Source organism: Carcharodon carcharias, chromosome 31 (assembly GCF_017639515.1).
Source record: "Carcharodon carcharias isolate sCarCar2 chromosome 31, sCarCar2.pri, whole genome shotgun sequence".
Taxonomy (NCBI): Eukaryota; Metazoa; Chordata; class Chondrichthyes; order Lamniformes; family Lamnidae; genus Carcharodon; species Carcharodon carcharias.
In genome coordinates, this window is record NC_054497.1 from 19,221,422 (window position 1) to 19,249,257 (window position 27,836).

Genomic DNA, 27,836 nt, shown 5'->3' on the forward strand with positions numbered 1-27,836 from the left:
TTTCCAGCATCCACAGTTTTTTTTGCTTTTATGAGATTAATATCTGGAATGGACGGGTTGTCTTATGAGGCAAGGCTGGACAGACTGGGCTTGTATCCACTGGAGTTTGGAAGAGTAAGAGGCGACTTGATTGAAACATATAAGATCCTGAGGGGCCTTGACAGAGTGGATGTGGAAAGGATGCTTCCTCTTGTGGGAGAATCTAGGACTAGGGGGTCACTGTTTCAAAATAAGGGGTCACCCATTTAGGAAAACTCTTTTCTCTCAGGAGGGCTGAGAGACTTTAGAATTCTTTTCTACAAAGGTGGTGGAAGCACAGTTCTTGAATATCTTTAAGGCAGAAGTTGATAGGTTCTTGATAAACAAGGGGGTGAAAGGTTATCAGGGGCAGGCAGGAGTGTGGAGTTGAGGTTAAAATTAGGTCAGCCACAATCTTATTGAATGGTGGAGCAGGCTGGTGGGGTTGATTGGCCTACTCCTGCTCCTAATTCATATGCTCATTATGTAAACACGTAAACACACACACGTACACACACGTACACACACATACACACACGTACACACACGTACACAGGAATGAGACAAATAACCAGAAACTCTCTGTGTTTGGATGTTGTTCATGGGATAAATATTGGGCCGGACTCAGTGGAAGACTCCCTCGAGATCCTTCAAATGGTACCATGGGTTTCTTTACGCCAACTTCTCGTACGAAAGATGGCACCCTCAACAGTGTGGCACTACCTCATTACATCAGGAAAGGGAACCTGCCACCCTGATTGCATTTGGTCTACATCTGGTTCTTGCCCTCAAGCGATGGGCAAGGCTGCCTTTCAAGTGCTGCCCACGTGCCAACCTGTGACAGTAAGTTCAAGGAGCTGGGTGTGGACAAGGTAGGTCCCAACAGAACAGGTGAAGGGGGTGAAGAGCAGTGCGCAGATTGTGTCCACTGGTGGGGGAGAATAATCTTAACAAGCCATTTAAAAACCTCTTAAGCCTATAGAAGGAGGTAACCTGCAGAAGTTGCCCCTTTACCAGGTGCTGCTGTGAATAACCATCTCTGAAGAGGAGATCACCAAATCCTCCGTCATGCCAACCCCGTGAATTTATTTGGCGGAAGCAGCCGAGGGGTCAATAAAACGTCGCCCCTTCATCTCAGGCAGGAAAGGAGCATTGCAAGAGCTGGGCATTGGCGAGACCACATCTGGAACACTGTGTACAGTTTTGGTCTCCGTATTTAAAGGGAGGGCATAATTGCGTTAGAAGCAGTTCAAACAAGGTTCACTCAACTGAATCCTAGGATGAAGGGGTTATCTTGCGAGAAAAGGGACAGGTTGGGCCTGTCTAAACTGGCGTTTAGAAGAATCAGAGGTGATCTTACTGAAACATTCAAGATCACAAGGGGGCTTGACAGAGTGGGTGCTGGAGGATAGTTCTGCTTGGGGTGGGGGTTGACTAGAACCAGCGCACACTGGTTAAAAATAAGAGGTCTCCCATTTAAGACCCAGATGTCTTTTCTCTCAGAGGGCTGTGAGTCTTTGCAATTCTCTCGCCCAGGTAGCTTGACTCCCTGAAGAAGAGAGTCATACGGACTCGAAACCTCAACTCTGTTTCTCCGCAGGTGCACTCAGGCCAGCATTTTCTGGTTTTTTTCCCCCCCCAGATTCCCAGCATCTGCAGTATTTTGCCTTTAGCTTAACTCCCTTGTTAGCCAAAAATCTAAGGTTATCGGTGGAAGGTGGAATGTGCAGTTGAGGCCACAATCAGGTCAGCCATGATCTTATCAAATCCCGGAGCAGGTTCGAAGGGCCTGCTCCTGCTCCTAGTTCATATGCTCCTCGAGAGGGCACATGGGGGGAGGTCACTTAAACTGTCCAATCTGAAACAGCAGTGACTGCAATGGGACATATATATCCTTGGCGTATGCCATGCCTTTTGTTGCAGTATACCCTGCATCCCATAACAGACAATGACAGGTACCTTTAAGAAGATGCACCATGACATCACTGGAACATCTTCACGTGGGAGGTTGGAGTATAAAAGAACTGCCTCCATGTTAGATGCTCACTATTGCCTGTGCTCCCTATTGCAAATGCTTACTACTGCCTGTGACCCTGTATCAGCAAGATTATGTACATCTTATGAGTCAGGCATATAGTCAAGTAACCAGCCTCTGTTAGGACCCAGGTCAGCTCAAGTCTGCGCAGAGCTATATATAGTTGTTGCTAGTGATGAGCTTCAGATACTGGTGTTCGACCAGAACCCCCATCAGTATCAATAACTCACCTAGTATAGAAAGCACAGAGGCAGATCCCTTGGGGTCTACAACGAGATGTTCGACCTGGACGGAGGCAGCAGACTGCGACACACCATGTCACCTTCCCCCATTAGGCCCCATTCTTGCTAAGAGTACCGACTCATGCTGGGATATTCATCCTGGGCACAGACCCAAGTAGCCAATCGTCAGACATCTACACAGAAAGAGGGGAGATTAGTGGCCTCTTCGACCACACAGAGTGTGAGAGGAAGGATCAGGGTGAAGACACATGTGACATCCATCATTGCCCAAACGTAAGCCAACAGCAGCAACTGTGGCCAATCACTCTTTAGCAGAGAGCATGGGCAGGAGGAGCACATTCCCATCCCATAATCCTGTCCAAGTGGCCAATCCACAAGCAAGAGCCTCAACAGGGCATTCGCTATTGATCCAGCAGGCACCACACACATGCACTATCCAGAACCAGTTCATGTTCACCGGTAGTCGGCAGGAACTGACTTTAGTGCCAGAGCACTGGGCCAAGAATAAAATTAACTAACTTAATTAACTAACTAAATTAACTACCATCGGTACGTTCCCCTCCAAGCCACTCACCATCCTGACTTGGAAATATATCGGCCGTTCCTTCACTGTTGCTGGGTCAAAATCCTGGAACTCCCTCCCTAACAGCACTGTGGGTGTACCTATACCACAGGGACTGCAGCGGTTCAAGAAGGCAGCTCACCATCACCTTCTCAAGGGGCAACTAGGGATAGGCAATAAATGCTGGGCCAGCCAGTGAAGCCCATGTCCCATGAAAGAATTTTTTTTTTAAACTCAGCACACACCTGGAATTGAACCATTCCACAAGTGAGGAATGTCGGTGTCTGGTGAACTCAAGGATTTTCTTCACAGGCTGTGTCGAAGAGGTTTAAAAGCCACCATTTCCCCAGAGGATCCCTGCATCAAATCCAACTGGTGCAATTAAAGATCAATTAATAAAAAGCCTGGAATTGAATGCTAGTCTCAGCAAAGGTGAAACTATCACTTGTCACAAAAACCCATTTGGTTCACCAATGTGCTTTAGGGAAGGAAATCTGCCATCCTTACTTGGTCTGGCCTACATGTGACTCTAGACCCAGAGCAATGTGGTTGACTCTTAACTGCTCTCAAGGGCAATTAGGGATTGAGCAACAAAGGTTGCCATGCCAATGACAACCACATCCCATGTGCAAATTTTTTAAAAAAAGCAACCCGACTCTATGTACCCACCTTTGCCCCTTAACCCTTAATACTTCTGGTTAACAAAAATTGACCGATCTTAGATTTAAAATTAATTGACCTAGCATCAATTGCGCTTTGGTGAAAGAGAGTTCCAAACCTCTTGCCGCCCTTTGCTTGTAGAAGTGGTTCCTAAATTCACCCTTGAAAGCCTAAAAGCTAGAGTCAGACCTATGCCCCCTTATCCTACACTCCCCAGTCAGCAGAAATAGGTGTGGTGCCCAGAACGGAAGAGGGAGCTTTGCATTTATCCATTGCTGGGAATGCTTCCTTACGTTGCGAGGGTAGCAGTTGATATGCATCAGGGAGACATGAACAGGGGATGGGGGTTGGGGGAAAAGCGTGAAGCCAAACTGCAGGAATTTAAGATTTAAGACAGACTCTCTCTCCAGCAGCTCAAGCCATAAGACCATAAGACATAGGAGCAGAAATTAGGCCATTCGGCCCATCGAGCCACACTTCATATCCTCAAGAATCACTTCACACTCCACTTTTGAAGCATAGCCTCTGGACGGAGACAAACACGACAGCTGATCTACGCACAGCAAGATCTCACAAACAGCTCCCAAGAACAAAGGCCAGCCAATCTGCTTTATGGTGCTGATTGAGGGAGGAATATTGGCCAAGGCACCAGGAGAACTCCTCTGCTGCTCAACTAGGTGTCAGGTGATCCTTGACATCCACCTGGGGCGGGGTTGGATAGAGGCCGAGCCTCAGTGTCACCATGATCAACCAATGAGAGAAAGTGGATATGGTGCTGCTTACTCCGAATGTGTTCCCCAATCAAGGCAAACCCTGAAAGAGCAGGGCCCATGCTCTGGCATCAACTAGAACACAGATGCAACTATTGCAGCCCATGAGGCTTAGCCCTAACTTATAGAATCACACAGGAGGCGGCCATTTGGTCCACAGTATCTGTGCTGGCTCTTTGAACAAGCTATCCAATTAGTCCCACTTCCCTGATCCTTTCTTCCAGCCCTGCAGGCTTTTTTCCTTTTCACGTATGTGACCATTCCCTTTTGAAAATTCCAACTGAATCTGCTACCCCCACCCTCACAGGCAATGCAACTCAGACCAGTGACATCTGGAAAATCTCACCCGCCATCCTTGTTCTTATACTGCACACTCACTTCCCCTCGCTAAGTATCCACCAATCTGTCTCTCCAGGCGGCCTATTCCAGACAGCGTGTGTGTATATGTGAAGGCACTTCAGTCTGAACAACTTCCGTTTAAGAGATCCTTCACCGTTAGTAGGGGAGGCGATAGCGTAGCAGTATTGTCGCTGCGCTAGTAATCCAGAGAGCCAGGGTAATACTCTGGGGACCCAAGTTCGAATCCTAATGTGTCAGATGGTTAAAATTTAAATTTAGTAAAAATATGATGGAACCATCAATCTACAGTCTTAAAAACCCATCTGGTTCACTAATGCCCTTTAGGGTAGGAAAGCTGCTGACTCCAGCTCTCTGAAATGGCCTAGCAATTCATTCAGTTGTCAAGGGCAACTAGGGATGGGCAATAAATGCCTCCACCCAATGAAAAAAAAAATCTGCTAATTTTTGTGACCATCTGCAGCAAATGTAGAGAAAGAAATATGCTATGTAAATGCAAGTCCTTTTCATGACCTCAGGACACCCCAAAGCGCCCTTACAGCCAATCAAGCCCTTTTGAGGCGCAGTCTCTTTCATTGCAGGAAATGCAGCAATTTTTTGCACAGCAAGATCCCACACAACAGCAACGTGATAAATCCGCTTTAGTGATGTTGCGCCTGGGATAAATGTCGGGCGGGACACGAGGGGAGGGCTCCCCTCCTATTCTTCAAAATTACCACCATGGGATCTTTAACATCTGCCCGAGGGGTCTTGTCTCACCTGAAAGGCGACACCTCAAATACTATAGGGGCGGAATGGCCTACTCCCATGTGCCTATGCCACTCCCTCAGTACTGTACTGGAGTATCAGCCTAGAATATGTGCTCAGACAGCTGAAGCGGGGCCCGAACCCACATGAGAAACAAAAGAACCAACACAGCTGTGGAGATTAATCTTCATCCCCTGAAGGCTCCCGGCCTACCCTGGAGGGTTGGCAACTCTACTTTGCAGTCACTGCAGTAATGTCAAAAATGTGGCAGCCAATTAGCACACAGCAAGGTGGCACACAGCAGTGATAATGAGCAGTTAATTAGCGAACCAATTATGATCTCCCTAAGTAGACATGACGCAGCAATCGCACTTAAAGGAAGCAAAATATGGCTGCAAACCCCTCTAATTTCAAGCATGCTATCCACGGTACACCTGACAGGATTGGCCCAGTCTCACCCGGACCTCAGAGAAGGTCTGAATACCACATGGATGTGGACATGGACCAATGCAGATCGATGTTAGTTTATTGAACAGGGACCTCCCAACATTTTGTACGACTGTTGATCACAAGAGTATACAAGTACCAGACTCGGTCTCCATCAATGTCACTGACGGCGTTCTCATTCAGTCCAATAATTCCTATCATGCACAGCACTGTTGTGTTATGGTGCTATTATTTAGCTTCATGCAGATGGACACACATGTACACTCATGGCACTGCTAGTTCTTCATAAGCAGTGTATTCCTAAAATGGCCTCTCTTGGATCAGCAAATGGCAAAAGACCCCTCAACATGCCAGGATCGAGTAAAAATGAGATACATTCTGTTCCCTCCGCCCAGGCGCTTGCTCACCCAAATGAGACTCTCCTCCTAAATGGCCAGACAGTGTTGAACTGGTAGCGATATGAACGTCAGTAGAAATGGTTCAATTTGCTCCAGAGCTCCCTCGGTCGAGAATCATTAAACTCCACTTCGGGAAAGGAACATGGCACCAGGCAGAGTTACACTTCACACGGGCCGTATATCCCCAAGACTAACCAATGCGCCCCCGCCACCCCCCCCCCAACACCAGTGAAAGTGTGCCGCTTTTTGGGCTGTCTGATACCTAGAGAGCCAGGAGGCACTACCCCAAAAGAATTATTATTCTGAAAGAATGGATAAAAATAACAAAAGGTGCAGGGTGTGTGTGTGTGTGGATCCAGGCACCGCTCACTCCTCCTGTAAGATGCTCCTTCTAACCTGCCTCTTGGACCAAGCTAAGGTCAGCTGTCCTAATTTCTCCTCCTTTTGGATTGGTTTAATGACGATTCTGTAAACAGCCTCGAGACATTTGACCAAGTTGAAGGTGGTATAGAAAAGCAGTTGTATGCACAGTGTGTGTCATATTTTGAACAGGAACTTTGCCTCCCCACCCTCCCCCCCCACCCCCTGCCTCCCCCCTCCGCCCATTACATAAGGGAAGGAAGGAAACATCAGGCTTCAGTAACTCCCTGGAGGGTTGGCTTCCTCTCCTAAGGAGTGGGGAGGGTCATGCAAGGTTCAGCACAACTGATGGGACCATGGACACGATGGAACGGAAACAGGAGAAACTGGATTCATTCCACTGAATTTCCAAAGTGTCGCTGGCCAATGGGTATACAGCTTCTGAATTTGAGGCCTGCAGTCCACTGTAGCATAAGGATAACTCAGGGCTGTTCAATGCACCATTGAGGATCCCTGTACCATAACCACTGCCTCACTAACCAAACTTAGCTCACCCTCAGCATTTCCTATGTGAAGAAACCACCCCACCCTGGCAATTAGAAAAAAATGATGTCTTTCATGCTCACAGGACACCCCAAAGCACTTTTACAGCCAATGAAGGACTTTGTAGTGGGGTTGCCAACTGTGGTTAAACACATTCCTAGAGGTTTCATCACATGACTTGCCCCTACACTCCAGCCATTAGTCGGCCAACAGATCCATCCTCATGATGTACTACGTCAATAGGAAAGCAAAAAGACTCATTACCCAATTGGATGATGCTTGACTGTCTGTCAAACAGTCTTTGCCCCCCATTATTGATATTTTTATATCTGGTAAAGAGAAATGTTCATGGAAAATGACAACAATCTTTTTTAATGTCCCAATGATTTTTCTTCAGGGTTGCGCACAACAGTATCCTGGAGATTGATCTTCAATTCCTGGAGACTCCATGCCAACCCTGGGGGGTTGGCAACCTTACTTTGTAATGTAAAAAAAATGTGGCAGCCAATTAGCAGACAAGAAGGTGGCATAGGCAGCAGTGATAATGAGATAAATGTGCACTTAATCTGCCAGCCTCAATTATGTGCTCAAATCTCTGGAGTGGTTCTCAGGCCATTCAGCCCTTTGAGTCTGTTCCATCTTTCAACAAAATCACTGCAGAATATCGACATCAGCTTCACATTCCAGCACTATCCCCATACCCATCGATTCCCTCAGTAACCAAAAAATCTATTGATCTCAGTCTTGAACATACTCATCATCTTGAGCATCCACAAATCTCTGGGATGGAGAATTGCAAAAGGTTCACATCCCAAATGATAAAATTTCTTTGCTTTCAGTTCTAAACCCTTAATCCTGAGACAATGACCCTTATTCTAGGCCCTTGCTTTGGTCAAGGGAAGCAGCCCGGTAGCATTCTCAACCTCCAAGGCATGGCTGACACTGGAGTTTGGTGTATTTTGGTAGCGTTCCTAAGTCCAGTTCTGGGTCACCACATTACAAGAAGGACATAATTGCTCTGGAGAGAGTGCAGAGGAGATTTACAGGAATGTTGCCAGGCCTGGAAATTGCAGCTATGTGGAGAGATTAGATAGGCTGGGGTTGTTTTCCTTAGAACAGAGGAGGCTAAGGGGTGACCTAATTGAGGTGTACAAAATTATGAGGGTCCTAGGTAGGGTAGACGGGAAGGGCTCGTTTCCCCTAGTTGAGGGGAAAATTACCAGGGGGCAAAGGTTTATAGTGATTGCTGGAAGAATTAGAGGGAACATAAGGAACAATCTTTTCACCCAGAGTGTGGTGGGCATCTGGAATTCACTGCCTGAATTGGTGGTTGAAGCTGAAATGTTCAACTCATTGAAAAGGTACCTAGATCTGCACCTGAAGTGCTGTAACCTGCAAGGCTATGGACCAGGTGCTAGAATGTGTATTAAAAGGAGCGGCTAGTTTTCTTTTCTATTCTTTGGCCAGCGCAGACACAATGGGCTGAATGGCCTCTTGCTGCACCATAGCTTTTCTATGGTGCTACGGCCCAGCCCATTCATGCAACCGGGAAAACTCATGGCCCTGCTGGACGCTTAGGTGGTTCTCCATTCCCCAGAGCAATGCATTGCTGGCTGGCGTAATGGGTGCTGACTCTCTGTGGGCCTTCAGAAGGGAAGTTCGTGACAGGGGCAGAGATAGCATCTTACAGAATGGAGGAAGAGATAACGTACACATGGTCAATGTGGTCTCCTGGACTGGTTTCCGTGTGCAAGTAGTTGGGGAGGAGACCCATGCTCCCCCTTATTGGCCCCTGGGGCTTTTCCTGTTTCTTTTTTTGGCCTCCCCCAGGTGGGTAGGGAGTGTTGAGTTACGACAAAGTGGGAAGAGAGACTAGAAATGATGCAGCCCAATGGGGACAAAGCAGCCACACATCTAGGCAGATCTTCCGCAGATTAGTGCAGAGATCACTGAAAGGCTCAAGCGTCTTGACTTTGTAAACGTGGCGCGCCCAGGGTAACACGTGGCGCATCGTGGGCGCCTGTTCCAAGTGATGTTTGGATGAGAAAAAAATGGTTGTAGATCTGAGCCATTTGACATGGAAGAAAATGGCCCTTTAAGATGGGTTCTGTGGGAAGGTCACAGACCAGAGACATTAACCCCATTTCTCTCTCTCTCCCGGTAAGCTGCTGAGTATTTCTGTTGTTAATTCTTTGAGATGGGGGCAGGCAGGGGCAAAGAAATCCTATTGCCATCCCAACCATGCCATCTCCTTAGGTCACTGCTGCCATGGGCCTAAATAAATGCCAATTTGATAATCAAAGGCCCCTATACTATCCCCACGCATGGATCCAATGGCCTTATCCCCAGTACCAGCTCCATTTCTCTGATTCTCAATGGGAGGAGCATCAGATTAAAAAGAGCTACTCAAGGCAAAGGCACCACTGCAGCCCAGCTCCAGAGGCCTGTGGCTTCACCAACTGCTTAATGGTTTCCAAAAATGACAGTCAGAACCCCCCCCCACCCCACCGAAAGCCACAGCCCATGAAATCACTTTGCAAAACCCAGAGCCTAGTGACAGAGTAAACACTGTCACGTGATGGGATCTCTCACATTTCTCCCTGAGAAGTATTTAACAACTGGACTTAAATACACCTTTACTGGGCTTTACAACAACAATAACCTGCATTTATATAGCACCTTTAAAGTAATAAAATACCCAAGTCATTTTGCACAAGAATAATCAGACAAAATCTGATACCAAGCCAAAGACAGGTGACCACAAACTGGGTCAAAGAGCTAGTTTAATGCAGCACTTTAAAAAGGAGTGGGAGAGACAGGGGAAGAGAGACAGGGGGAGAGAGAAAATTCCGGAGTTTAGGGCCCAGGCAGCTGAAGAAACAGAGAGCGAGAAACAGAGAGATAGAGAGAGAGCGAGAAACAGAGAGATAGAGAGCGAGAAACAGAGAGAGAGAGAGCGAGAAACAGAGAGAGAGCGAGAAATAGAGAGAGAGAGCGAGAAACAGACAGCGAGAGCGAGAAACAGAGAGAGAGAGAGCAAGAAACAGAGAGAGCGAGAAACAGAGAGAGAGCGAGAAACAGAGAGATAGAGAGCGAGAAAGAGAGAGAAAGAGAGACAGAGAGAGAGCGAGAAACAGAGAGAGAGTGAGAAACAGAGAGAGAGCGAGAAACAGAGAGAGAGAAACAGAGAGAGAGAAACAGACAGCAAGAGCGAGAAACAGAGAGAGAGAGAGAGCGAGAAACCGACAGCGAGAGCGAGAAACAGAGAGAGCAAGAAACAGAGAGAGAGAGAGCGAGAAACAGACAAAGCGAGAAATAGAGAGAGAGAGCGAGAAACAGAGAGAGAGAGCAAGAAACAGAGAGAGAGAGCGAGAAACAGACAGCGAGAGCGAGAAACAGAGAGATAGAGCAAGAAACAGAGAGAGCGAGAAACAGACAGAGAGCAAGAAACAGAGAGAGAGAGCGAGAAACAGAGAGAGAGCAAGAAACAGAGAGAGAGCGAGAAACAGACAGTGAGAAATAGAGAGAGAGAGCGAGAAACAGAGAGAGAGCAAGAAACAGAGAGAGAGCGAGAAACAGACAGCGAGAGAGAGCGAGAGCGAGAAAGAGAGAAAATTCCGGAGCTTAGGGCCCAGGCAGCTGAAGGTACGCCTGCTAATACTGGGGCAAAGGAAGTGGGAGAAATGGACAAGGGGCCAGAGTTGGAAGAACAGAGAGTTCTTTGAAGGCTTCAGTTTATTTAACTTAAACCAATCATGCAACACACCCAAACATGCGTCATTCATAAGGCAGTCGGTCTACATCTTTCTTCAGATCTCCTGACTCAGTCAAGGCAACGAGACACAGGCTCGAGGCTGAGGGCTTCTCCGATCTGTTTGCCAGCAAGTGCTGGCCAGGTTATGACCGATGTAATCTGCGCTGCCAAAACAAATGGCATTTAAAAACCCATGAATGCCTGAAACAGTCCCAGAGTGGGGAACGATCCACTGATCCCTGATCAAAACAACCTGAAATCTGAGCTCCATGAAAACACACAACCACTTGCGGTTCCCATTCAATCATTTAAAAAGGAAGTCTTCCTGGGGGTGGGCGTTGAATTGTGTTGATTTGGAATTGGCAGGCAGTGTTTGCCAGTCAACATTCAAGAGGCAGGATCCTCATAAGGGAAACAGATTCTGCCAAACTCAAACTGGAGAGGAATTAGACTCTGTCCTTTGCATCAAGCTGTAGAGAGCAAGTGTCGCTACATGCTGAGGTTCTACCTGTCCCTGGTGTTGTGAAGGATGGGTTTGGCCACGCTGCCGTGGAGCGCTCCAAGTAGTTGGATCGTGCCGTACCACCTGTCCCTGGTGGGAAAATTTATGCAGAGAAACACCTTTGACCACAAGTCCATCAGGCAGTGGTCGGCACGTAATGTCTTAGAGGCCCTGAGGGAAAAGGAGAGGGTGGATCCTGTGGGATGGTTCCCCGAGCAGACTGTCAAAGTCATTTGGCAGAATGCCTCATCGCCAGAACTTTCCAACAAGCACCAAGATGTAGCTTGGCTGGTGGTGAGAAAGGCCCTCCCTGTCAGATCCTTCCTACATGCCAGGAGTCTCACCCCCTCTGCACGTTGCCCTCGAGGTGGCTGTGGTGGGGACGAGACCGTTGTTCACCTCCTTGTGGATTGTGCCTTTGCAAAGAAGGTCTGGAGAGAGATGCAGTGGTTTCTGTCGAGGTTCATCCCGAGCAGTTCTGTGACACAGGACTCTGTGCTCTACGGGCTGTTCCCAGGGACACACACCGAGACAAACATCAACTGCAGCTGAAGGATCATCAACTCGGTGAAAGATGCTCTTTGATCTGCCCGAAAGTTGTTGGTCTTCCAGTGCAAAGAGTTGTCCCCGACCGAGTGTTGCAGACTGGCACATTCCAAGGTCCAGGACTATGTGCTGAGGGACACACTAAAGCTTGGGCAGCCACCACAAAGGCACAATGGGGAAAGGTCGCTGTCTAAGACCTTTCAGCCACAGGGCACCAAGGGGCTGGGAACTGTATAATCTTTACCTCCACTCACTATCTCCACCGTACCAACCAATATCAAATTTTAAATTCTATTTCCAATTATGTGTGCACTCTTTAATTATATTGAAGCTCCGTCCAGGGGAGAATTGAACGAGGGCCCTCCCACATGAAACGCTGGCATAATAACCACAATACTATCAATGCATGGCCTTTAAACCTCATGCACCTGGTATTCCCAGGCAGTCTCCCATCCAAGTACTAACCAGGCCTGAGTCTGCTTAGCTTCTGAGATCGGGTGTTTTCAGACTAGTATGGCGATAGGCCTGGGAACAGTATAGACCCCTCAGGCTGTACGACTCAATGAATGTCGGCAGTGAATACTAAATGGATTGTAATTGTATTGATGCACCTCAGGGCGCAACATGATGTACGTCGATAGTGCAATGGTATTGGAGTTGTCTGACTGTCTGTAATGAGCAGGTTGAAATGACTGTAATATTCATTGATTGTATTGAAGCACCTCGTGGTGCAACATGATGTACGTTGATAACTCCAATCCCATTGCACTGTCTGTCTGTCTGTAATGACCATATTGAAATGAGTGTAACATTCATTACCTGTATTGAAGCACCTCGTGATCCATGTGGAAAAGTTGAATCTGATTGCACTTTTTGTGATGGCCATTTAGAAATGTTTTGTAATGTTTTTTCCAGATATTTTACGAATGAAGTATATTTTTCCAAAAAAAATATGAAGCTGTAGAGCGAGGTTCCTTCACCACAGCCCAGGTCGGGGGGTACGAGGGGGGGGCGGGGTTTACAACATATATCCCACACTGCTCCTGAAAGCACAGTGACCAAACCTCAAGATCTTCCCCTCAACCAGTTTACACACACAACACAACACAACACCCTCTCTCTATCTCTCTCTTCCTGCTCTCACCCCCGCCATAAGCACAGATTTGGGGGAGGGAGGAGGGGGTGAGAGCAGGAAGACTGACCAACCACAGCAGCCTCTCTGAAACCTCTTGTGTTTAAGCAGTTTTTAACCCTCAACACTCGGGCACCGATGGGTAACAGACAGCGGGATCGCTGACCAGAGGACACACGTACGCAACTTAAATGACTGAAGGACTGGAAGGGAGGTTTTTTTTTTAAAAATGCAGCGAGTTTTAATGATGTGGAAGAGCAGTGATTGGCTGGCTCTCTCAGGGAGCCAGCATGGACACGATGGGCTGAATAGTCTCTGTTTCATACAGCTCAAATCCACACAGGTCCTGACCCAGCCAAGCTTGCGTGCATTTGCTATTCTCAGATAAGGTACAGATATCCTCCTGGGGATATATTTGTGCTCATTATCCAGACGGCCCAAGTTGCTGGGAGTCTGTGGCTACGTTTCACCAACCTGACTGCTCCTTGTTACTAATCGCTGGGATTCAGCATCCTCTACTTCCAGGAAGGGGGAAATGTGTCAAACAGCCCTGGCAGTGAAAGCTATTTATTTCTGATAAACACACAGGGAACGCCAGAGTTTATCGTGTGGTTGAGCATTCGTCACAATCCCGTGGAGAGTCTACTGACTGAAGAGCAGGCTATCGTTGTGCAGATAAGCTTACAGCTACTAGACAGCTGATTGACAGCTCAACCCTGTGCTTTAATATTTATCTCCATTTCCCTTCTGTCATCCTTTCTCCCACTCCCTCAGAGAGCTACGTGTAATTCCTCAAACTGAAACCCCTCAACCACCCCTCCCCCACTTCCTCACACTGTCCCCTCAGTACTGAGTAAGAAGCAATTATCCTCTCATTTCTGACCTGCAACCTCTCTCCCTTTCACCCTCCACTTCAATACCTCTATTTTAAATTATTAGCATTTATTTTAATGGTCCATATAGTTATTATCAATCCTGTGGGCCTGCCTCCTCCTCCTTCAGGTACCATGCCGTGGGAGGACGTTGGTGACCCCAGATTCCCATCGGATTGATCCATGATCATGCTTGGGAAAGTGTTACAGTGGTTTGCCATTGCATTCTGCAGTAGGGCTGACCAGGACACTTTCCCACTCTTACCGCCTACCATCAGAATGATTCACAGGCTGATAATCAACCTGTTTGGCCACATCATGAACACACATTCCAGGGCCATCAAGTGCGGAAGTGGGATTGAACCCAGAGCCTCTGGTCCAAAGGTAGGGATGCTACTCACTGCGCTATACTACCCCTCCTGTGGGACCGGGCTTCTCCTAGACTCTACTCTTGCACCTGAAGACATCTTCCTCCTGAAGATTTCTTGACGATCTAGTCTGCCAAATCAAGGAGCTCCTCATTTCCTTCAGCTCTCTCCTTTCTCAGACAAACCAGGGGAATTCCAAACCCAACGCCCCAATCTCCTTGTCCACTCTCAGCAGGGCACGATTGGACAAAGAGCAGGGGAGCTCTCCCAGTGTCCTGCTCAACATGTATTCCTTCAAAAAACCGATCATCTGCTTATCATCACGTTGTGGATTTGTGGGAGCTTGCTGTGCACAAATTGGCAGCCGGGTTTCCCCACACTAAAACAGAAGCTACACTTCAAAGTGCTTGAAAGGCAATGAAGTACTTTATGCATGTTCTGTCTTTAATCTCTCTGTTAATCAGTAGCTTAGAAATAAAGAGGGAGAGAGAGAGAGAGGTGGGGGCAGAGGGAGAGACAGAGAGAGAGGTGGGGGCAGAGGGAGAGAGAGAGAGAGAGAGGTCGGGACAGAGGGAGAGTGAGAGAAAGAGATGGAGGGGTTGAGGGGGAGAGAGAGAGAGAGAGAGAGGTGGGGGCAGAGGGGGAGGGAGAGAGAGAGAGTCGAGGGCAGGGGGGAGGGAGAGAGAGAGAGAGAGAGGCGGGGGCAGAGAGAGAGAGAGAGAGAGAGAGAGAGAGGCGGAGGCAGAGGGAGAGAGAGAGAGAAAGAGAGAGAGAGAAGTGGGGGCAGAGAGAGAGTGAGAGAGAGAGCGAGAGAGAGAGAGGTGGGAGCAGAGAGAGAGAGAGAGAGGTGGGGGCAGAGAGAGAGTGAGAGAGAGAGAGAGAGAGAGAAGCGGGGGCAGAGGGGCAGAGGGGGAGAGAGAAAGAGAGAGAGAGAAAGGTCGGGCCAGAGGCAGAGGGATAGAGGCAGAGAGGTGGGAGCAGATGGGCGGAGATAGAGAGAGAGAGGGAGGGGCTGAGTGAGAGAGAGAGAGAAGGGGCAGAGGGAGAGAGAGAGAGAGGCAGGGGCTGAGGGGGAGAGAGAAAGAGAGTGAGAGAGCGAGAGAGGTGGGGGCAGAGGGGGAGGGAGAGAGAGAGAGTCGAGGGCAGGGGGGAGGGAGAGAGAGAAAGAGAGAGGCGGGGGCAGAGAGAGAGAGAGAGAGAGGCGGGGGCAGAGAGAGAGAGAGAGAGAGAGGCAGGGGCAGAGGGAGAGAGAGAGAGAGAGGTGGGGGCAGAGAGAGAGAGAGAGAGAGGTGGGGACAGAGAGAGATAGAGAGAGAGAGAGAGAGAGGTGGGGGCAGAGAGAGAGAGAGAGAGGTGGGGGCAGAGGAGGAGAGAGAGAGGTGGGGGCAGAGAGAGAGAGAGAGAGGTGGGGGCAGAGAGAGAGAGAGAGAGGCGGGGCAGAGGAGGAGAGAGAGAGAGAGAGAGAGAGATAGGTCGGGCCAGAGGCGGAGGGATAGAGGCAGAGAGGCGGGAGCAGATGGGCAGAGATAGAGAGAGAGAGGGAGGGGCTGAGGGAGAGGTGGGGGCAGAGGAGGAGGGAGAGAGAGAGAGAGAGGCGGGGGCTGAGGGGGAGGGAGAGAGTGAGAAAGTGGCGGGAGCAGAGGGGGAGAGAGAGAGAGAGAGGCGGGGGCAGAGGGAGAGAGATAGAGAAAGAGGTGGGGGCAGAGAGAGATAGAGAGAGAGAGAGAGAGAGGTGGGGGCAGAGGAGGAGAGAGAGAGAGAGAGGTGGGGGCAGAGAGAGAGAGAGAGAGAAAGGCGGGGGCAGAGGAGGAGAGAGAGAGAGAGGCGGGGGCAGAGGAGGAGAGAGAGAGAGAGAGGTGGGGGCAGAGAGAGAGAGAGAGAGAGAGGCGGGGGCAGAGGAGGAGAGAGAGAGAGAGAGGTGGGGGCAGAGAGAGAGAGAGAGAGGCGGGGGCAGAGGGGGAGAGAGAGAGAGAGGTGGGGCCAGAGAGGTTGGCAGAGAGAGAGAGAGAGAGAGGCGGGGGCAGAGGGAGAGAGAGAGAGAGGCGGGATCAGATGGATAGAGAGAGAGAGAGAGAGAAAGAGGTCGGGGCTGAGGGGGAGGGATAGAGAGAGAGAGAGAGAGGCGGGGGCCGAGGGAGAGAGAGAGAGAGAGAAAGAGGTCGGGGCTGAGGGGGAGGGATAGAGAGAGAGAGAGAGAGGCGGGGGCAGAGAGAGAGAGAGAGGCGGGGGCAGAAGGAGAGAGAAGAGGGAGGGCAGAGGGGGAGAGAGAGAGGGAGGGGCAGAGGGGGAGTGAGAGAAATAGAGGGAGGGGTTGAGTGAGAGAGAGAAGCAGGGACAAAGGGAGAGAGCGGGAGAGAGACGGGGGCTGAGGGGGAGCAAGAGAGAGAGAGAAAGAGGTCGGGGCAGAGGGGGTGGGATAGAGAGAGAGAGGGAGGGGCAGAGGGAGAGGGATAGAGAGAGGGGAGGCAGAGGGAGTGTGAGAGGGATAGAGAGAGGGGAGGCAGAGGGAGAGTGAGAGGGAGAGAGAGAGGCAGGGGCAGAGGGGGAAAGACAGAGAGTGGCAGGGTCAGAGGGGGAGGAAGAGAGAGGGGGGGCAGCAGGAGAGGGAGAGAGAGAGAGGCGGAAGAGAAAGACATAGAGGCGGGGGCAGAGGGTGAGCGGGCGAGAGAGAGACAGGGGTGGGGCAGAGGGACAGTGAGATAGAGAGACAGGGGCGGGGGCAGATGGGGACAGAGAGATAGAGGCGGGGGGGGAGGGAGAGAGAGATGGGGGCAGTGGGGGAGTGAGAGAGAGAGAGCAGGACATGGACAGAGGGAGAGAGAGAGGCGGGAGGGAGAGGGGGGCAGAGGGAGAGTGAGAGAGAGAGAGCAGGACAGGGACAGAGGGAGAGAGATAGAGAGGCGGGGGCAGAGGGAGAGAGAGAGAGAGGCGGGGGCAGAGGGAGAGAGAGAGAGAGGTGGAGGCAGAGGGGGAGAGAGAGAGAGGCGGGGACAGAGGGTGAGAGAGAGAGAGAGAGAAGCGGGGGCAGAGGGGGAGAGAGAGAGAGAAGCGGGGGCAGAGGGGGAGAGAGAGGGAGAGAGAGAGGTCGGAGCAGAGGGAGAGAGAGAGAGAGGCAGGGGCTGAGGGGGAGCGAGAGAGAGAGAGAGAAAGAGGCCGGGGCAGAGGGGGTGGGATAGAGAGAGAGAGGCGGGGGCAGAGGGGGAGAGAGAGAGAGAGAGAGAGAAAGAGAGGGGGGGCAGAGGGGAAGGGATAGAGGGAGAGAGAGAGAGTTGGGGCAGTGCGAGAGGGAGAGAGAGAGAGGCAGAACGGAGAGGGAGAGCAAAAAAGAGAGGCGAAGGGAGAGAGAGAGAGAGAGAGGGAGAGCGGCGGGGGCAGAGGGAGAGAGAGAGGGAGGGAGGGGCAGAGGGGGAGAGAGAGGGGGAGGGAGGGGCAGAGGGGGAGGAAGAGAGGGGGAGGTGGGGGCAGAGGGGGAGAGAGAGAGAGGTGGGGGCAGAGGGGGAGAGAGAGAGAGAGGGAGGGGCTGAGTGAGAGAGAGAGAGGCAGGGACAAAGGAGAAGAGAGAGAGAGAGAGAAGGAGGCCGGGGCAGAGGGGGTGGGATAGAGAGAGAGAGAGAGGCGGTGGCAGAGGTGAAGGGAGAGGGAGGGGCTGAGTGAGAGGGAGAGAGAGAGGCAGGGCAGATGGGGAGAGAGAGAGAGAGAGAGAGAGAAAAAGAGAGGGGGGCCAGTGCGAGAGGGAGAGAGAGAGAGGCAGAACGGAGAGGGAGAGCAAAAAAGAGAGGCGAAGGGAGAGAGAGAGAGAGAGAGAGGGAGAGCGGCGGGGGCAGAGGGAGAGAGAGAGGGAGGGAGGGGCAGAGGGGGCGAGAGAGAGGGAGGGAGGGGCAGAGGGGGAGGAAGAGAGGGGGAGGTGGGGGCAGAGGGGGAGAGAGAGAGAGGTGGGGGCAGAGGGGGAGAGAGAGAGAGGTGGGGCAGAGGGGGAGAGAGAGAGAGGTGGGGGCAGAGGGGGAGAGAGAGAGAGGGGGAGGGGCTGAGTGAGAGAGAGAGAGGCAGGGACAAAGGGGAAGAGAGAGAGAGAGAAGGAGGCCGGGGCAGAGGGGGTGGGATAGAGAGAGAGAGAGAGGCGGTGGCAGAGGTGAAGGGAGAGGGAGGGGCTGAGTGAGAGGGAGAGAGAGAGGCAGGGCAGATGGGGAGAGAGAGAGAGAGGCGGGGTCAGAGGGGGAGGAAGAGAGAGGGGGGGCAGCAGGAGAGGGAGAGAGAGAGAGGCGGAAGAGAAAGACATAGAGGCGGGGGCAGAGGGTGAGCGGGCGAGATAGAGAGAGGGGCGGGGCAGAGGGAGAGTGAGATAGAGAGACAGGGGCGGGGGCAGATGGGGACAGAGAGATAGAGGCGGGGGGGGAGGGAGAGAGAGATGGGGGCAGTGGGGGAGTGAGAGAGAGAGAGCAGGACATGGACAGAGGGAGAGAGAGAGGCGGGAGGGAGAGGGGGGCAGAGGGAGAGTGAGAGAGAGAGAGAGCAGGACAGGGACAGAGGGAGAGAGATAGAGAGGCGGGGGCAGAGGGAGAGAGAGAGAGAGGCGGGGGCAGAGGGAGAGAGAGAGAGAGGCGGAGGCCAAGGGAGAGAGAGAGAGAGGTGGAGGCAGAGGGGGAGAGAGAGAGGCGGGGACAGAGGGTGAGAGAGAGAGAGAGAGAAGCGGGGGCAGAGGGGGAGAGAGAGAGAGGTGGGGGCAGAGGGGGAGAGAGAGGGAGAGAGAGAGGTCGGAGCAGAGGGAGAGAGAGAGAGAGGCAGGGGCTGAGGGGGAGCGAGAGAGAGAGAGAAAGAGGCCGGGGCAGAGGGGGTGGGATAGAGAGAGAGAGGCGGGGGCAGAGGGGGAGAGAGAGAGAGAGAGAGAAAGAGAGGGGGGGCAGAGGGGAAGGGATAGAGGGAGAGAGAGAGAGTTGGGGCAGTGCGAGAGGGAGAGAGAGAGAGGCAGAACGGAGAGGGAGAGCAAAAAAGAGAGGCGAAGGGAGAGAGAGAGAGAGAGAGGGAGAGCGGCGGGGGCAGAGGGAGAGAGAGAGGGAGGGAGGGGCAGAGGGGGAGAGAGAGGGGGAGGGAGGGGCAGAGGGGGAGGAAGAGAGGGGGAGGTGGGGGCAGAGGGGGAGAGAGAGAGAGGTGGGGGCAGAGGGGGAGAGAGAGAGAGGTGGGGGCAGAGGGGGAGAGAGAGAGAGGTGGGGGCAGAGGGGGAGAGAGAGAGAGGTGGGGGCAGAGGGGGAGAGAGAGAGAGGGGGAGGGGCTGAGTGAGAGAGAGAGAGGCAGGGACAAAGGGGAAGAGAGAGAGAGAGAGAAGGAGGCCGGGGCAGAGGGGGTGGGATAGAGAGAGAGAGAGAGGCGGTGGCAGAGGTGAAGGGAGAGGGAGGGGCTGAGTGAGAGGGAGAGAGAGAGGCAGGGCAGATGGGGAGAGAGAGAGAGAGGCGGGGTCAGAGGGAGAGCGAGAGACAGACGGGGCCAGAGGAAGATAGACACAGAGAGAGAGAGAGGCGGGGGAGAGGGAGAGAGAGAGAGAGGCGGGAACAGAGGGGGAGAGAGAGAGAGGCGGGGGCAGAGGAAGATAGACACAAAGAGAGAGAGAGGCGGGAACAGAGGGGGAGAGAGAGAGAGGCGGGGGCAGAGGGAGAGAGAGGGAGAGGCGGGGGCAGAGGGGGAGAGAGAGACAGACGGGGCCAGAGGAAGATAGACACAGAGAGAGAGAGAGGCGGGAACAGAGGGGGAGAGAGAGAGAGGCGGGGGCAGAGGGAGAGAGAGGGAGAGGCGGGGGCAGAGGGGGAGAGAGAGAGAGGTGGGGACAGAGGGAGAGAGAGAGAGAGAGAGGCGGGGGCAGAGGAAGATAGACACAGAGAGAGAGAGAGGCGGGGGCAGAGGGAGAGAGAGAGAGAGAGAGGCGGGGGCAGAGGAAGATAGACACAGAGAGAGAGAGAGGCGGGGGCAGAGGGAGAGAGAGGGAGAGGCGGGGGCAGAGGGGGAGAGAGAGAGAGGTGGGGACAGAGGGAGAGAGAGAGAGAGAGAGGCGGGGGCAGAGGAAGATAGACAGAGAGAGAGAGAGGCGGGGGCAGAGGGAGAGAGAGAGAGAGGCGGGAACAGAGGGGGAGAGAGAGAGAGGCGGGGGCAGAGGGGGAGAGAGAGAGAGGTGGGGACAGAGGGAGAGAGAGAGAGAGAGAGGTGGGGGCAGAGGGGGAGAGAGAGAGAGAGAGAGAGGCGGGGGCAGAGGGGGAGAGAGAGAGAGGCGGGGGCAGAGGGGGAGAGAGAGAGAGGTGGGGACAGAGGGAGAGAGAGAGAGAGGCGGGGGCAGAGGGGGAGAGAGGGAGAGGTGGGGGCAGAGGGAGAGAGAGAGAGAGAGAGGGAGGGGCTGAGTGAGAGAGAGAGAGGCAGGGACAAAGGGGGAGAGAGAGAGAGAGAGAAAGAGGCCGGGGCAGAGGGGGTGGGATAGAGAGAGAGAGAGAGGGACAGCGGTGGGGGCAGAGGGAGAGAGAGAGGGAGGGAGGGAGGGGCAGAGAGAGAGAGAGAGAGAGGGAAGGAGGGGCAGAGAGAGAGAGAGAGGGAGGGAGGGACAGAGGGGGTGGGATAGAGAGAGAGAGAGGCGGGGGCAGAGGTGAAGGGAGAGGGAGGGGCTGAGTGAGAGGGAGAGAGAGAGGCAGGGCAGATGGGGAGAGAGAGAGAGAGAGAGAGAGAAAAAGAGAGGGGGGCCAGTGCGAGAGGGAGAGAGAGAGAGGCAGAACGGAGAGGGAGAGCAAAAAAGAGAGGCGAAGGGAGAGAGAGAGAGAGAGAGAGGGAGAGCGGCGGGGGCAGAGGGAGAGAGAGAGGGAGGGAGGGGCAGAGGGGGAGAGAGAGAGGGAGGGAGGGGCAGAGGGGGAGGAAGAGAGGGGGAGGTGGGGGCAGAGGGGGAGAGAGAGAGAGGTGGGGGCAGAGGGGGAGAGAGAGAGAGGTGGGGCAGAGGGGGAGAGAGAGAGAGGTGGGGGCAGAGGGGGAGAGAGAGAGAGGGGGAGGGGCTGAGTGAGAGAGAGAGAGGCAGGGACAAAGGGGAAGAGAGAGAGAGAGAAGGAGGCCGGGGCAGAGGGGGTGGGATAGAGAGAGAGAGAGAGGCGGTGGCAGAGGTGAAGGGAGAGGGAGGGGCTGAGTGAGAGGGAGAGAGAGAGGCAGGGCAGATGGGGAGAGAGAGAGAGAGGCGGGGTCAGAGGGAGAGCGAGAGACAGACGGGGCCAGAGGAAGATAGACACAGAGAGAGAGAGAGGCGGGGGAGAGGGAGAGAGAGAGAGAGGCGGGAACAGAGGGGGAGAGAGAGAGAGGTGGGGGCAGAGGAAGATAGACACAGAGAGAGAGAGGCGGGGGAAGAGGGAGAGAGAGAGAGGGGCGGGGGCAGAGGGGGAGAGAGAGAGAGGTGGGGACAGAGGGAGAGAGAGAGAGAGGCGGGGCAGAGGGAGAGAGAGAGAGGCAGAGGCAGAGGGAGAGAGAGAGAGAGGCGGGGGCAGAGGCAGAGAGAGGGAGAGGTGGGGGCAGAGGGAGAGAGAGAGAGGTGGGGGCAGAGGGGGAGAGAGAGAGGGAGGGGCTGAGTGAGAGAGAGAGAGAGGTGGGGGCAGAGGGGGAGAGAGAGAGAGGTGGGGGCAGAGGGAGAGAGAGAGAGAGAGGGGGAGGGGCTGAGTGAGAGATAGAGAGGCAGGGACAAAGGGGGAGAGAGAGAGAGAGAGAAAGAGGCCGGGGCAGAGGGGGTGGGATAGAGAGAGAGAGAGAGGGAGAGCGGCGGGGGCAGAGGGAGAGAGAGAGGGAGGGAGGGAGGGGCTGAGAGAGAGAGAGAGAGAGGGAGGGAGGGGCAGAGGGGGTGGGATAGAGAGAGAGAGAGGCAGGGGCAGAGGTGAAGGGAGAGGGAGGGGCTGAGTGAGAGGGAGAGAGAGAGGCAGGGCAGAGGGAGAGAGAGAGAGAGAGGGAGGGGCAGAGAGAGAGAGAGAGGCGGGGGCAGAGGGAGAGAAAGAGGCGGGGGCAGAGGGAGAGAGAGAGAGAGAGGTGGGGGCAGAGAGAGAGAGAGGTGGGGGCAGAGAGAGAGAGAGAGAGGCGGGGGCAGATAGAGAGAGAGAGAGGTAGGGGCAGAGAGAGAGAGAGAGGTGGGGGCAGAGGGAGAGAGAGAGAGGTGGGGGCAGAGAGAGAGAGAGAGAGGTGGGGGCAGAGGGAGAGAGAGAGAGAGAGGCGGGGGCAGAGAGAGAGAGAGGTGGGGGCAGTGGGAGAGAGAGAGAGGTGGGAGCAGAGGGAGAGAGAGAGAGAGAGGTGGGGGCAGAGAGAGAGAGAGAGGTGGGGGCAGAGGGAGAGAGAGAGAGGTGGGGGCAGAGAGAGAGAGAGAGAGGGGAGGCAGAGGGAGAGTGAGAGAGGGAGAGAGAGAGGCAGGGGCAGAGGGGGAAAGACAGAGAGTGGCAGGGTCAGAGGGGGAGGAAGAGAGAGGGGGGGCAGCAGGAGAAGGAGAGAGAGAGAGGCGGAAGAGAAAGACATAGAGGCGGGGGCAGAGGGTGAGCGGGCGAGAGAGAGACAGGGGCGGGGCAGAGGGAGAGTGAGATAGAGAGACAGGGACGGGGGCAGATGGGGACAGAGAGATAGAGGCGGGGGTGGAGGGAGAGAGAGATGGGGGCAGTGGGGGAGTGAGAGAGAGAGAGAGCAGGACAGGGACAGAGGGAGAGAGATAGAGAGGCGGGAGAAGAGGGGAAGGGAGAGAGGGAGAGACAGAAGGGAGAGAGAGAGAGAGAGAGAGGCGGGGCAGAGGGAGAGAGAGAAGAGAGAGAGAAAGAGGTCGGGACTGAGGGGGAGGGATAGAGAGAGAGAGGCGGGGGCAGAGGGAGAGTGAGAGAAATAGAGGGAGGGGTTGAGTGAGGGAGAGAAGCAGGGACAAAGGGAGAGAGCGGGAGAGAGACGGGGGCTGAGGGGGAGCGAGAGAGAGAGAGAAAGAGGCCGGGGCAGAGGGGGTGGGATAGAGAGAGAGAGAGGGAGGGGCAGAGGGAGAGGGATAGAGAGAGGGGAGGCAGAGGGAGTATGAGAGGGAGAGAGAGAGGCAGGGGCAGAGGGGGAGAGAGAGAGAGTGGCAGGGTCAGAGGGGGAGGAAGAGAGAGGGGGGGCAGCAGGAGAGGGAGAGAGAGAGAGGCGGAAGAGAAAGACATAGAGGCGGGGGCAGAGGGTGAGCGGGCGAGATAGAGAGAGGGGCGGGGCAGAGGTAGAGCGTGCGAGATAGAGAGAGGGGTGGGGCAGAGGGAGAGTGAGATAGAGAGACAGGGGCGGGGGCAGATGGGGACAGAGAGATAGAGGCGGGGGCGGAGGGAGAGAGAGATGGGGGCAGTGGGGGAGTGAGAGAGAGAGAGCAGGACATGGACAGAGGGAGAGAGAGAGGCGGGAGGGAGAGGGGGGCAGAGGGAGAGTGAGAGAGAGAGAGAGCAGGACAGGGACAGAGGGAGAGAGAGAGAGAGGCGGGGGCAGAGGGAGAGAGAGAGAGAGGTGGGGGCCAAGGGAGAGAGAGAGAGAGGCGGGGGCCAAGGGGGAGAGGGAGAGAGAGAGAAGCGGGGGCAGAGGGGGAGGGAGAGAGAGAGAGGCAGAAGGGAGAGAGAGAGAGAGGTGGGGGCAGAGGGGTAGAGAGAGGGAGGGAGGGACAGAGGGAGAGAGAGAGAGAGAGAGAGAGGTCGGAGCAGAGGGAGAGAGAGAGAGAGGCAGGGGCTGAGGGGGAGCGAGAGAGAGCGAGAGAGAAAGAGGCCAGAGCAAAGGGGGTGGGATAGAGAGAGAGAGGCGGGGGCAGAGGGGGAGGGATAGAGGGAGAGAGACAGAGTTGGGGCAGTGCGAGAGGAAGAGAGAGAGAGGCAGAACGGAGAGGGAGAGCAAAAAAGAGAGGCGAAGGGAGAGAGAGAGAGGGAGAGCGGCGGGGGCAGAGAGAGAGAGAGAGGGAGGGAGGGGCAGAGGGGGAGGAAGAGAGGGGGAGGCGGGGGCAGAGGGGGAGAGAGAGGGAGGGAGGGGCAGAGAGAGAGAGAGAGAGAGAGGCAGGGGCTGAGGGGGAGCGAGAGAGAGAGAGAAAGAGGCCGGGGCAGAGGGGGTGGGATAGAGAGAGAGGGAGAGCGGCGGGGGCAGAGGGAGAGAGAGAGGGAGGGAGGGGCAGAGGGGGAGGAAGAGAGGGGGAGGCGGGGCAGAGGGAGAGAGAGAGGGAGGGAGGGAGGGGCAGAGAGAGAGAGAGAGAGAGGGAGGGAGGGGCAGAGGGGGTGGGATAGAGAGAGAGAGGCGGGGGCAGAGGTGAAGGGAGAGGGAGGGGCTGAGTGAGAGGGAGAGAGAGAGGCAGGGCAGAGGGAGAGAGAGAGAGAGAGGGAGGGGCAGAGGTAGAGAGAGAGAGACGGGGCCAGAGGAAGATAGACAGAGAGAGAGAGAGAGGCGGGGGAGAGGGAGAGAGAGAGAGGGGCGGGGGCAGAGGGAGAGACAGAGAGAGAGAGAGAAAGAGAGAGGGGAGGCTGAGGGAGAGAGAGAGAGGCGGGGGCCGAGGGAGAGAGAGAGAGAGGCTGGGACAGAGGGAGAGAGAGAGAGGGAGGGGCAGAGGGGGAGAGAGAGAGAGAGAGAGAGGCCGGGACAGAGGGAAAGTGAGAGAAAGAGAGGGAGGGGCTGAGGGGGAGAGAGAGAGAGGTGGGGCAGAGAGAGATAGAGAGGGAGAGAGAGGCGGAGGCAGAGAGAGAGAGAGAGGTGGGGGCAGAGGGAGGGAGAGAGAGAGGTGGGGGCAGAGGGAGGGAGAGAGAGAGTTGGGGGCAGAGGGAGAGAGAGAGAGAGGTGGGGGCAGAGGGAGAGAGAGAGAGAGAGGTGGGGGCAGAGGGAGAGACAGAGAGAGAGGTGGGGGCAGAGGGGGGGAGAGAGAGAGAGAGAGAGAGGTCGGGCCAGAGGGAGAGTGAGAGAAAGAGAGGGACGGCCTGAGGAGGAGAGAGAGAGAGAGGGAGAGAGAGAGAGGTGGGGGCAGAGGGGAGGGAGAGAGAGAGAGAGAGAGGTGGGGGCAGAGAGAGAGAGAGGCAGGGGCAGAGAGAGAGAGAGAGAGTCGAGGGCAGGGGGGAGGGAGAGAGAGAGAGAGTGAGAGAGGCAGGGGCAGAGAGAGAGAGAGAGAGAGAGGCGGGGGCAGAGGGAGAGAGAGAGAGAGAGAGAGAGGTGGGGGCAGAGAGAGAGAGAGAGGTGGGGACAAAGAGAGAGAGAGAGGTGGGGGCAGATGGAGAGTGAGAGAGAGATAGAGAGAGGTGGGGGCAGAGAGAGAGTGAGAGAGAGAGAGAGAGAGGGGTGGGGGCAGAGAGAGAGAGAGAACGCGGAGGCAGAGGGGGAGAGAGAGAGAGAGATAGATCGGGCCAGAGGCAGAGGGATAGAGGCAGAGAGTTGGGAGCAGATGGGCAGAGATAGAGAGAGAGAGGGAGGGGCTGAGGGAGAGAGAGAGAAAGAGAGGGAGGGGCTGAGTAAGAGAGAGAGAGAGAAGGGACAGAGGGGGAGAGAGAGAGAGGCAGGAGCTGAGGGGGAGAGAGAGAGAGAGAGAGAGAGCTGGGGGCAGAGGGAGAGGGAGAGAGAGAAAGTCGAGGGCAGGGCGCAAGGAGAGAGAGAGAGAGAGAGAGGGCGGGGGCAGAGAGAGAGGGAGAGAGAGAGAGGCGGGGGCAGAGAGAGAGAGAGAGGCGGGGGCCGAGAGAGAGAGAGAGAGAGAGAGAGGCGGGGGCAGAGAGAGAGAGGCGGGGGCAGAGGGAGAGAGAGAGACAGAGAGGTGGGGACAGAGAGAGAGAGAGGTGGGGGCAGAGAGAGAGAGGTGGGGGCAGAGAGAGAGAGAGGTGGGGACAGAGAAAGAGAGAGAGGTGGGGGCAGAGAGAGAGAGAGGTGGGGGCAGAGAGAGAGAGAGAGAGAGGTGGGGGCATAGGGGGAGAGAGAGAGAGAGGTGGAGGCAGAGAGAGAGAGAGGTGGGGGCAGAGAAAGAGAGAGAGGTGGGGGCAGAGGGAGAGAGAGAGAGGTGGGGGCAGAGAGAGAGAGAGAGAGGTGGGGGTAGAGGGAGAGAGAGAGAGAGAGGTGGGGGCAGAGGGAGAGAGAGAGAGAGAGGTGGGGGCAGAGAGAGAGAGAGGTGGGGGCAGAGGGAGAGAGAGAGGGAGATGTGGGGGCAGAGAGAGAGAGAGAGAGAGAGGTGGGGGCAGAGGGAGAGAGAGAGAGAGGTGGGGGCAGAGAGAGAGAGAGAGGCAGGGCAGAGGGAGAGAGAGAGAGAGTGAGGCAGGGCAGAGGGAGAGAGAGAGAGAGAGAGGCGGGGGCAGAGAGAGAGAGAGAGAGAGGTGGGGGCAGAGAGAGAGAGCGGTGGGGGCAGAGAGAGAGAGAGAGAGAGAGGTGGGGGCAGAGAGAGAGAGAGGTGGGGGCAGAGAGAGAGAGAGGTGGGGGCAGAGAGAGAGAGAGAGTGGAGACAGAGGGAGAGTGAGAGAGAGAGAGAGAGGTGGGGGCAGAGAGAGAGAGAGAGAGAGGTGGGGGCAGAGGGGGAGAGAGAGAGAGAGAGAGAGAGATAGGTCGGGCCAGAGGCGGAGAGATAGAGGCAGAGAGGCGGGAGCAGATGGGCAGAGATAGAGAGAGAGAGAGGGGCTGAGGGAGAGGCGGGGGCAGAGGGGGAGCGAGAGAGAGAGAGAGAGGCAGGGGCTGAGAGGGAGGGAGAGAGTGAGAAAGTGACGGGAGCAGAGGGGGAGAGAGAGAGAGAGAGGCGGGGGCAGAGGGAGAGAGAGAGAGAGGTGGGGGCAGAGGGAGAGAGAGAGAGGTGGGGGCAGAGAGAGAGAGAGAGAGGTGGGGGCAGAGAGAGAGAGAGAGAGGTGGGGGCAGAGGGGGAGAGAGAGAGAGAGGTGGGGGCAGAGAGAGAGAGAGAGGTGGGGGCAGAGGGAGAGAGAGAGAGGTGGGGGCAGAGAGAGAGAGAGAGCGAGGTGGGGGCAGAGGGAGAGAGAGAGAGAGAGGTGGGGGCAGAGAGACAGAGAGGCAGGGCAGAGGGAGAGAGAGAGAGAGAGAGGCAGGGCAGAGGGAGAGAGAGAGAGAGAGAGGCGGGGACAGAGAGAGAGAGAGAGGTGGGGGCAGAGAGAGAGAGAGAGAGAGGTGAGGGCAGAGAGAGATAGAGAGAGAGGCAGGGCAGAGGGGGAGAGAGAGAGAGAGGTGGGGGCAGAGAGAGAGAGAGAAGTGGGGGCAGAGGGAGAGAGAGAGAGAGAGGTGGAAGCAGAGGGAGAGAGAGAGAGAGAGGTGGGGGCAGAGGGAGAGAGAGAGAGAGAGGTGGGGGCAGAGGGAGAGAGAGAGAGAGGCGGGGGCAGAGAGAGAGAGAGAGAGGTGGGGGCAGAGAGAGAGAGAGAGAGAGAGAGAGGTGGGGGCAGAGAGAGAGAGAGAGAGGCAGGGCAGAGGGAGAGAGAGAGAGAGAGAGGCGGGGGCAGAGAGAGAGGTGGGGGCAGAGAGAGAGAGAGAGAGAGGTGGAGACAGAGGGAGAGTGAGAGAGAGAGGCGGGGACAGAGGGAGAGAGAGAGGTGGGGGCAGAG

At 54.9% G+C, this 27,836-nt stretch overlaps 1 protein-coding gene and 1 pseudogene across 3 annotated transcripts in view; both read right to left on the reverse strand.

The window, feature by feature from the left end:
• Nucleotides 1-27,836, reverse strand: part of LOC121271543 (peripheral myelin protein 22-like) — a 57,316-nt gene that overhangs the window by 12,759 nt on the left and 16,721 nt on the right. The window lies entirely within an intron of this gene.
• Nucleotides 12,358-12,466, reverse strand: LOC121271871 (annotated as a pseudogene).